Source organism: Eptatretus burgeri, chromosome 8 (genome assembly GCF_056783735.1).
Source record: "Eptatretus burgeri isolate ZD-2024b chromosome 8, Ebu_testis_v1, whole genome shotgun sequence".
Lineage (NCBI taxonomy): Eukaryota > Metazoa > Chordata > Myxini > Myxiniformes > Myxinidae > Eptatretus > Eptatretus burgeri.
This window is the reverse complement of record NC_140968.1, coordinates 38,132,502-38,142,986: the sequence shown is the minus strand read 5'-3', so window position 1 is coordinate 38,142,986 and position 10,485 is coordinate 38,132,502.

Below are 10,485 nucleotides of genomic sequence, written 5' to 3'. Positions count from 1 at the left end.
AAATCAGGCCCCCACCTTTTTTTCACCTTTGACCCCTGGATCAAATCGCACCTCCCCCATACCAAAGCGCGGCGTTTTGGGCGGGAGATATTTAAGCGGGAGTTGCTGTTGCCACTCTGCTCCTTTCATCCGTCCCGCGGAGATCGTGACCGCACGGTGCTCGTTGAATGGAGATTGGCGAAGACGTGGTAGTGTAGTTGTGGAAGGTGGCATCGTGTAGTGAATGGCGTGATTGTTGGCGTCGTGTAGTGAATGGCGTAATCGTTGAGATGTTGGTTGTGGCGATGTTTGTTGTTCTCGCACCAAATTAACAATAGCCAAAGAAAAACGACTAACTGAAGAATCACAGCCCGAATGGATCACATATATTCCCTCAATACAACGGGTTTGAGCTAACGACACATGGACTTACCGATATATCTCACCTGAGGACCCTTTATATATATATATATATATATATATATATATATATATATATATATATATATATATATATATATATATATATATATATATATATATATATATATATATATATATATATATATATATATATATATATATATATATATATATATATATATATATATATATATATATATATATATATATATATATATATATATATATATGTATATATATATATATATATATTATATATATATGTGTATATATATATATGTATATATATATATATGTGTATATATATACATATATATATAAGCGTTGTGTTGGCGCAGTGGTTAGGGCAGCGGCTTGGGATCCAAAAGGTCCTGAGTTCAATCCCCGTTGGGCCACTGAATTAATACACCAGGGGGTTGACTCAGCCTGTCATCCTTCCGAGGTCGGCGAAATGAGTACCAGTATACTGGGCCGGTGTATACCCCGGTTAAAAATAGGTGTACCATATCCCTGTGTCGTAAGAGGCGACCAGGGTTGCGTCAGGAAAGGCATCCGGCGTAAAACATGTGCCAAATCACGATGCGGATCATACGGATGATCCGCTGTGGCGAGCCCTAACGGGAGCAGCCGAAAGAAGAAGAAGAAGAAATGTGTATATATATATATATATATATATATATATATATATATATATATATATATATATATATATATATATATATATATTGTACATGCTTTTATAGATGTATTCCCATTCTAATTGTACATACTTTATACACGTATTCACATTCTCATTGTACATACTTTATACACGTACTCACGCTCTAATTGTACATACTTTATACACGTACTCACATTGTAATTGTACATACTTTATACACGTACTCACATTCTCATTGTACATACTTTATACACGTACTCACGCTCTAATTGTACATACTTTATACACGTACTCACATTGTAATTGTACATACTTTATACACGTACTCACATTGTAATTGTACATACTTTATACACGTACTCACATTGTAATTGTACATAATTTATACACATACATTCTAATCGTACATACTTTATACACATACTCACGTTCTAATTGTACATACTTCATACACATACTCACATTCTAATTGTACATACTTAATACACGTACTCACATTGTATTTGTGCATACTTTATAGCTGTATTCACATTCCAATTGTACATACTTTATAGACCGACTCACATTCTAATTGTACAAACTTCATACATGTATTCACATTCTAATTGAACATCCTTTATACACAAACTCACATTCTAATTGCACGTACTCACATTATAATTGTAATTCTTTATACACGACCTCACATTCTAATTCTTCATTCTTTTATCACATACTCACATTCCAATTGAACATACTTAATACACGTACTCAAATTATAATGATACAGACTTCATACACATACTCACGTTCGAATTGTACATACTTTATACATGTACTCACATTCTTATTGTACATACTTTCTGCACGTACTGACATTCTAATTGTACATACTTTATACATGTACTCACATTCCAATTGTACATACTTGATACACTTATTCACATTCAAATTGAACATACTTGATACACTTATTCACATTCAAATTGAACATACTTTATAGACGTACTCACATTCAAATTGAACATACTTTATAGACGTACTCACATTCTAATTGTACATACTTTATACACGTACTCAAATTCTAATTGTGCATACTTTATACACATACTGACATTCTTATTGCACATACTTTATACACATACCTTCTCGTTGTACATACATTATATACATACACACATTCTAATTGGACATTGTATATACGCATACTCACATTCTAATTGTACATACTTTATACACACTCACATTCTCAATGTACATTGTATACACGTACTCACGTTCTAATTGTACATCCTTTTTAAATGTATTCAGATTCTAATTGTACGTACTTAATAAACGTATTCACCTTCTAATTGTACATACTTTATACACGTACTCACATTCTAATTATACATACTTTATACATGTACTCACATTCGAATTATACAAAATATATACACGTACTCACATTCTAATTGTACACACTTTATACACAAACTCACATTCTTATTGTTCAGACTTTAGACACATACTCACATTTTAATTGTACATAATTTAGATACATACTCAGATTCCAAATTGTTCATACTTTATTCACCAACTCACATTCTAATTGTACATACTTTATACACGGATTCACATTCGAATTGTGCATCCTTAAAACACGTACTCACTTTCCAATTGGACATCCTTGAAACACAAACTCACTTTCTTATTGTACATACTTTATACACATACTCACATTCTAAATGTACATACTTTATACACGTGCTCACATTCTAATTGCACATAATTTATACATGTACTCACGTTCTAATTGTACATCCTTAAAAGATGTATTCACATTGTAATTGTCAACACTTTATACACGTATTCACATTCTAATTGAACATCCTTTACACACAAACTCACATTCTCATTGGACGTACTTTATACACGTACTCACATTATAATTGTAATACTTTATACACGTACTCACATTCTAATTCTTCATACTTTTTTCACATACTCACATTCTAATTGTACATACTTTTTTCATGAACTCACATTCTTATTGCACATACTTTCTACACATACTGACATTCTAATTGTACATACTTTATACATGTACTCACATTGTAGTTGTACATACTTTATACACATGCTCACATTCTAATTGTACATTGTATATACGCATACTCGCATTCTAATTGGACATCCTTTATACACAAACTCACATTCTAATTGAAGATACTTTATACACAAACTCACATTCAAATTGTACATACTTTATACACGTACTCACATTCTAATTGTACATACTTTATACACGTACTCGCGTTCTAATTGTACATACTTTATACACATACTCAAATTATAATTGTACATACTTTATATTCATACTCGTATTCTAATTGTACATACTTTTTCACGTATTCACATTCTAATTGTCCATCCTTTAAACACATCCTCACTTTCTAATTGGACATCCTTGAAACACGTACTCACGTTCTAATTGTACATCCTTTATAGATGTATTCACATTCTAATTGTACATACTTTAAACACGTATTCACATTCTCATTGTTCATGCTTTATACACGTACACATTCAAATTAAACATACTTTATACACGTACTCAAATTCTAATTGTACATCCTTCAAACACATACTCACGTTCTAATTGGACATCCTTTATTCACAAACTCACATTTTAATTGTTCATGCTTTATACAGGTACTCGCATTCTAATTGTACATACTTTATACACATACTCACATTGTAATTGCACATAGTATATATGCGTACTCATGTGGTGAATTGAGGGACATGACGCGGGATCACATGTTGTGCGTCTCGCGTATAAGGGGAGGTCTCCGCGGTGCGGGGTGATTGTCCCCGGGGCATTGCCATTTACATCGGCTGTTCACTTGGTGCTCGTTGACTGAAGGTGCTCATTGACTGGTGAGAATGGAGATTATATCGAACTCCGTGCTTACGCGGATTTAGTCTGCGATGATTAATTGCACATGTATACGTTACTGCTTATGTACTCCTAGCTGAACCTGTATTCCCCGGTGTGCCCGCAGAAGCGGCTCCAATCAAATGGAATAAAGCCTAAACTCTGAAGGTTCTTCTCTCGCTCTCATTTCAATTTATTCCATTTGGTTTTCTCGGCTCTCTCAACCAACGATGGACAAGATCTACAAACCAGAGAGGTTCGACGCAGACCCAAACGCGACTGACGCAGAAATGAAATGGTCGCATTGGTTCTGTTCCTTCTCACACTATCTGACCATCATCGAGGAGGGAGCTGACAAATTTGCCGCTCTCGTGAATCATGTCTCGCCCAGCGTGTACAGGCTCTTCTCGGAGTGCGACACTTAGGAAGCAGCGATCGACGTGCTGCAGGCGCTCTACGTGAAGCCCAAGAACGAGGTATACATACGACATCTTCTCAACACACGCAGGCAAGCAGCCGGGGAGACAATCGATCAGTTCCTGCAAGCTCTGAATCAGCTGGGAAAAGACTGCAGCTTCCGGGCCGTAAGCGCCGAGGAACACCGAAAGGAAGCGACACGGGAGGCATTCATCCAAGGACTCAGATCAGCCCACATACGGCAACGCTTACTAGAGAAAGCGCAACCCACTCTGAACAAGGTAGTCGATCAGGCACGAGCGATGGATACGGCTCAGCAGCAATCTGAGTCATTTGGGACACCGATGCTGCTAATGAACGCCGCTACGTTGGGAACCCAAGGAACCTCACTGGCACAGACACAGCCAGACATAGGGGATGGAGAAACACCCGAGGAGCCGGATACCAGGCCACGTCAAACTCCTCAGCAACTGCTCCGGTTGGTAAATGCTTCTTTTGTGGGTACAAAAGGCACCCTCGTCAAAAATGTCCCGCCAGAGATGCCACATGCATGAATTGCGACAAGAAAGGGCATTATGCCAGGGTATGTAAATCTACTCTAAGGAGAAATAAACCCACTTCTGCGGCTCTCGACTCGCAAAATAAATTAACTGCAGCCTCCCCGGGGAATCTATCCAAGGCTATCATCAACGTACGAATTAACGGGCATATGGCTGAGGCACTGATTGATACCGGTAGCTCTGAAAGTTTCGTCAACAGCTCGCTAGTAAAAGGCAGGAAATGGATAATCCACCCGACTGACAATACGGTATGCATGGCCGCCACCTCACTACAATCCCGCATACGAGGGTACTGCAATGTTGAATTGGACGTAAAAGGGTACACGCATCGGGATGTAAGGGTACTGGTGCTTCGTGATTTGTGCGCAGACGTAATTCTGGGTCATAATGTCCTCAAGCAGCACACGAGCATCGAAATACCCTTTGGAGGAAGCAAGCCTCGTCTAATTTTAAATGCGTTGACCACCGCGGAGGTGACGTCCCCCCAGCTGTTCGCTAACTTGTCGCCGGTCTGCAAACCGATAGCGATTAAATCGCGGCGATATACCACTGCTGACATGAATTTCATCACCTCAGAAACCAAGCGATTACTGGAAGAAGGAATTATAGAACCGAGCGATTCGCCATGGCGCGCACAGGTGTTAGTAACCAGCAGTCAGAACCATAAGAAACGAATGGTTGTCGATTATTCCCAAACGGTCAATCGCTTTACCCAACTCGATGCCTACCCCCTGCCACGCATAGACGAGATGGTCGAACGCGTGGCCAATTATAAGGTATTCAGCACCATCGACTTGCGAAGCGCCTATCATCAAATTCCCATCCGAGAGGAAGACAAACCTTACACCGCATTCCAGGCAGGGAGGCGCCTCTACCAATTCAGGAGAATACCTTTCGGTGTCACGAATGGGGCAGCTTGCTTCCAACGGGTTATGGACGACATCATCTCAGATGAAAACCTCAAAGACACTTTTGTTTACGTGGACAATGTCACAGTGTGCGGTAGGGATCAGGGGGAACATGATAGGAATCTGGACAGATTCTTGAGCATTGCTAGAAAATATAATCTGACTCTCAACTACGAGAAATGCGTATTCTCGGCAAGGTCAATTGACCTTCTCGGCTACACGATAGCAGACGGCACAATTAAGCCTGATCCTGAACGATTGCGCCCGCTCCGTGAGCTACCACCACCTCAGGACTTGCAGACAATGCGCCGGGTGATCGGCATGTTCGCTTACTATGCGAGATGGATTTCGCAATACTCCGAGAAAATACATCCCCTAGTGCATTGCAAAATCTTTCCACCAGATGCCGCTGTTGTAAGAGCTTTCAACAACCTCAAGGATGATATCAGTAAGTCCGTGGTTTTATCGATCGATAGCTCGGTGCCCTTTGTGGTGGAAACCGACGCTTCAGATCACGCGATAGCTGCTACACTTAAATCAGTCTGGGCGGCCGGTCGCGTTCTTCTCGAACTCTCTCTAGAAGCGAGCAGAGACACTCTGCGATAGAGAAGGAAGCGTACGCCATCGTCGAAGCGCTGCGTAAATGGAGACATTATTTACTGGGAAACCACTTCACGCTCGTTACGGACCAACGATCCGTGGCATTCATGTTTGATGGGAAAAATAACGGGAAAATTAAGAATGAAAAAATTATGAGATGGCGGATAGACCTAGCTTGCTACAGTTACGACATTGTTTACCGGCCCGGGAAGGAAAACCCTGCTGCAGATACCTTCTCTCGGGTCTACAGTTCAGCAACAATCAGTCAGGCTTTGCAAGACCTACACGTGTCTCTCTGCCACCCAGGGGTAACCAGAATGGCACATTTCGTGCGCAGACAAAATCTTCCCTATTCTGTTGAAGATATTAAACAAATGAATGCTTCATGCCCTGTTTGTGCTGAACTAAAACCCAGATTATATGGCGCGGCATCTGGCAGACTGATCAAGGCCACTTCCCCCTTCGAGAGACTAAACATCGACTTCAGAGGGCCCCTGCCGACCGAGACAGACAACAGATACATATTCACCGTTGTTGATGAATATTCAAGGTTCCCTTTCGCATTTCCGTGCTCGGATATGACCTCGGGCACTGTCGTGAGATGTCTCTCTGACCTCTTCGCTATGTTTGGGAAACCTTCGTACATACATTCAGACAGAGGGCCGTGTTTCATGTCGGCCGGGCTAAAACAATTCCTACTAGAGCTCGGCATAGCAACTAGTCGAACGACGAGTTACAACCCACAGGGTAACGGGCAGGTGGAACGGTATAACGGGGTTATTTGGAAAGCCGTAACTCTGGCGTTGAAATCAAGAGGACTGGGCCCCGAGCGGTGGGAGGTTACTCTTCCCGACGCTCTGAATTCCATACGCTCTTTGCTCTGCACGTCCACCAATGCAACTCCTCACGAACGAATGTTTACTCACCAGCGACGTTATGTTGACGGTCAAACGGTGCCCAACTGGCTGACCCATCCCGGAACAGTGTTCATGAAACGCCCGGTACGACAAAGCAAGTATGAACCCCTGGTGGAGGGGGTCGAACTCATTGACACTAATCCAGAGTATGCTCATGTCAGGCTCCCGGATGGCAGGGAGACCACTGTGTCGGTTCGCCATCTGGCTCCCTCAGGTACTCCTCCCGCAGGTACACCACCTTCTGGCACTCCTCCTTCTGACATCCCCTCCCCAGGTGTTCCCCCCCAGGAACTCCACCGGGCGACGGGGCTGCCGCGTTCCACCCGAGAGCGATCGAGGAGTCATCCCCGGCACAAGTCGAGGCTCACCAAGAGGATCGGGAGCCTCCCTCAAGTGAAACTGCCATTTACTCCCGGAGAGGTCGACGAATAAGGCCCCCTCGATGACTCAATCTGTAAAGGGGATTATCGGCATTCTCGCTGCTCATGCTCCTATATGCTCATTATATCATATATCGATGCTCATTTCCATGCTCCTACAACTCAAAATAATCACTGCTTGGCATGTATGCTTCTGTAGACCTATTAGTCCGCGTTGCTTGAAATGTATACTCCTATAGTGCTAAAGCAATCATGGTGTGTAAGTTGGGCCCCGAGTTGCATTTTAAAGGTGGGGAGAATGTGGTGAATTAAGGTGAATTGAGGGACATGACGCGGGATCACATGTTGTGCGTCTCGCGTATAAGGGGAGGTCTCCGCGGTGCGGGGTGATTGTCCCCGGGGCATTGCCATTTACATCGGCTGTTCACTTGGTGCTCGTTGGCTGAAGGTGCTCATTGACTGGTGAGAATGGAGATTATATCGAACTCCGTGCTTACGCGGATTTAGTCTGCGATGATTAATTGCACATGTATACGTTACTGCTTATGTACTCCTAGCTGAACCTGTATTCCCCGGTGTGCCCGCAGAAGCGGCTCCAATCAAATGGAATAAAGCCTAAACTCTGAAGGTTCTTCTCTCGCTCTCATTTCAATCCTTCAAACACATACTCACGTTCTAATTGGACATCCTTTATTCACAAACTCACATTTTAATTGTTCATGCTTTATACAGGTACTCGCATTCTAATTGTACATACTTTATACACATACTCACATTGTAATTGCACATAGTATATATGCGTACTCACCTTCTAATTGTACATACTTTCGACACGTATTCACATTCTCATTGTACATACTTTATAGACGTACTCACATTCTAATTGTACATACTTAATACACGTACTCAAATTCTAATTGTGCATACTTTATACACAAACTGACATTCTTATTGCACATACTTTATACACATACATTCTCGTTGTACATACTTTATATACATACACACATTCTAATTGGACATTGTATATACGCGTACTCACATTCTAATTGTACATACTTTATACACACTCACATTCTCATTGTACATTGTATACACATACTCACGTTCTAATTGTGCATCCTTTTTAAATGTATTCAGATTCTAATTGTACGTACTTAATAAACGTATTCACCTTCTAATTGTACATACTTTATACACGTACTCACATTCTAATTATACATACTTTATACATGTACTCACATTCGAATTATACAAAATATATACACGTACTCACATTCTAATTGTACACACTTTATACACAAACTCACATTCTTATTGTTCAGACTTTAGACACATACTCACATTTTAATTGTACATAATTTAGATACATACTCAGATTCCAAATTGTTCATACTTTATTCACCAACTCACATTCTAATTGTACATACTTTATACACGGATTCACATTCGAATTGTCCATCCTTAAAACACGTACTCACTTTCCAATTGGACATCCTTGAAACACAAACTCACTTTCTTATTGTACATACTTTATACACATACTCACATTCTAAATGTACATACTTTATACACGTGCTCACATTCTAATTGCACATAATTTATACACGTACTCACGTTCTAATTGTACATCCTTAAAAGATGTATTCACATTCTAATTGTAAATACTTGATACACGTTTTCACATTCTCATTGTACATGCTTTATACACGTACTCACATTCGAATTCTACATACTTTATACACGTACTCAAATTTTAATTATATATACTTTATACACGTACTCAAATTCTAATTGAACATACTTTATACACATACTCGCATTCTTATTGTACATTCTTCAAACACATACTCACGTTCTTATTGGACATCCTTTATTCACAAACTCACATTCTACACATACTCACATTCTAATTGTACATAGTATATATGCGTACTCACCTTCTAATTGTACATACTTTCGACACGGATTCACATTCTCATTGCACATACCTTATATACGTACTCACATTCTAATTGTTCATAATTTATACATTTACTCACATTTGAATGACACACACTTTATACACGTACTCACATTCTAATTGTACATACTTTATACACATACTCACATTCTTATTGCACATACATTCTGATTGTACAAACTTTATGCACGTACTCACATTTTAATTGTACATACTTTATACACGTACTGACATTCTAATTGTACATACTTTATACATGTACTCACATTCTAATTGGACATTGTATATACACGTACTCGCATTCTAATTGGACATCCTTTATACAAAAACTCACATACAAATTGAACATACTTTATACACATACTCACATTCTAATTGTACATACTTTATACACGTACTCACGTTCTAATTGTACATACTTTATACACGTACTCACGTTCTAATTGTACATACTTTATACACGTACTCACGTTCTAATTGTACATACTTTATACACGTACTCAAATTCTAATTGTACATACTTTATATTCATACTCGTATTCTAATTGTACATCCTTTAAACACGTACTCACATTCTAATTGAACATACTTTTTCATGTATTCACATTCTAATTGTCCATCCTTTAAACACATACTCACTTTCTAATTGGACATCCTTGAAACACAAACTCACTTTCTAATTGTACATCCTTTATCGATGTATTCACATTCTAATTGTACATACTTTAAACACGTACTCACATTCGAATTATAATACTTCATACACATACTTGCATTC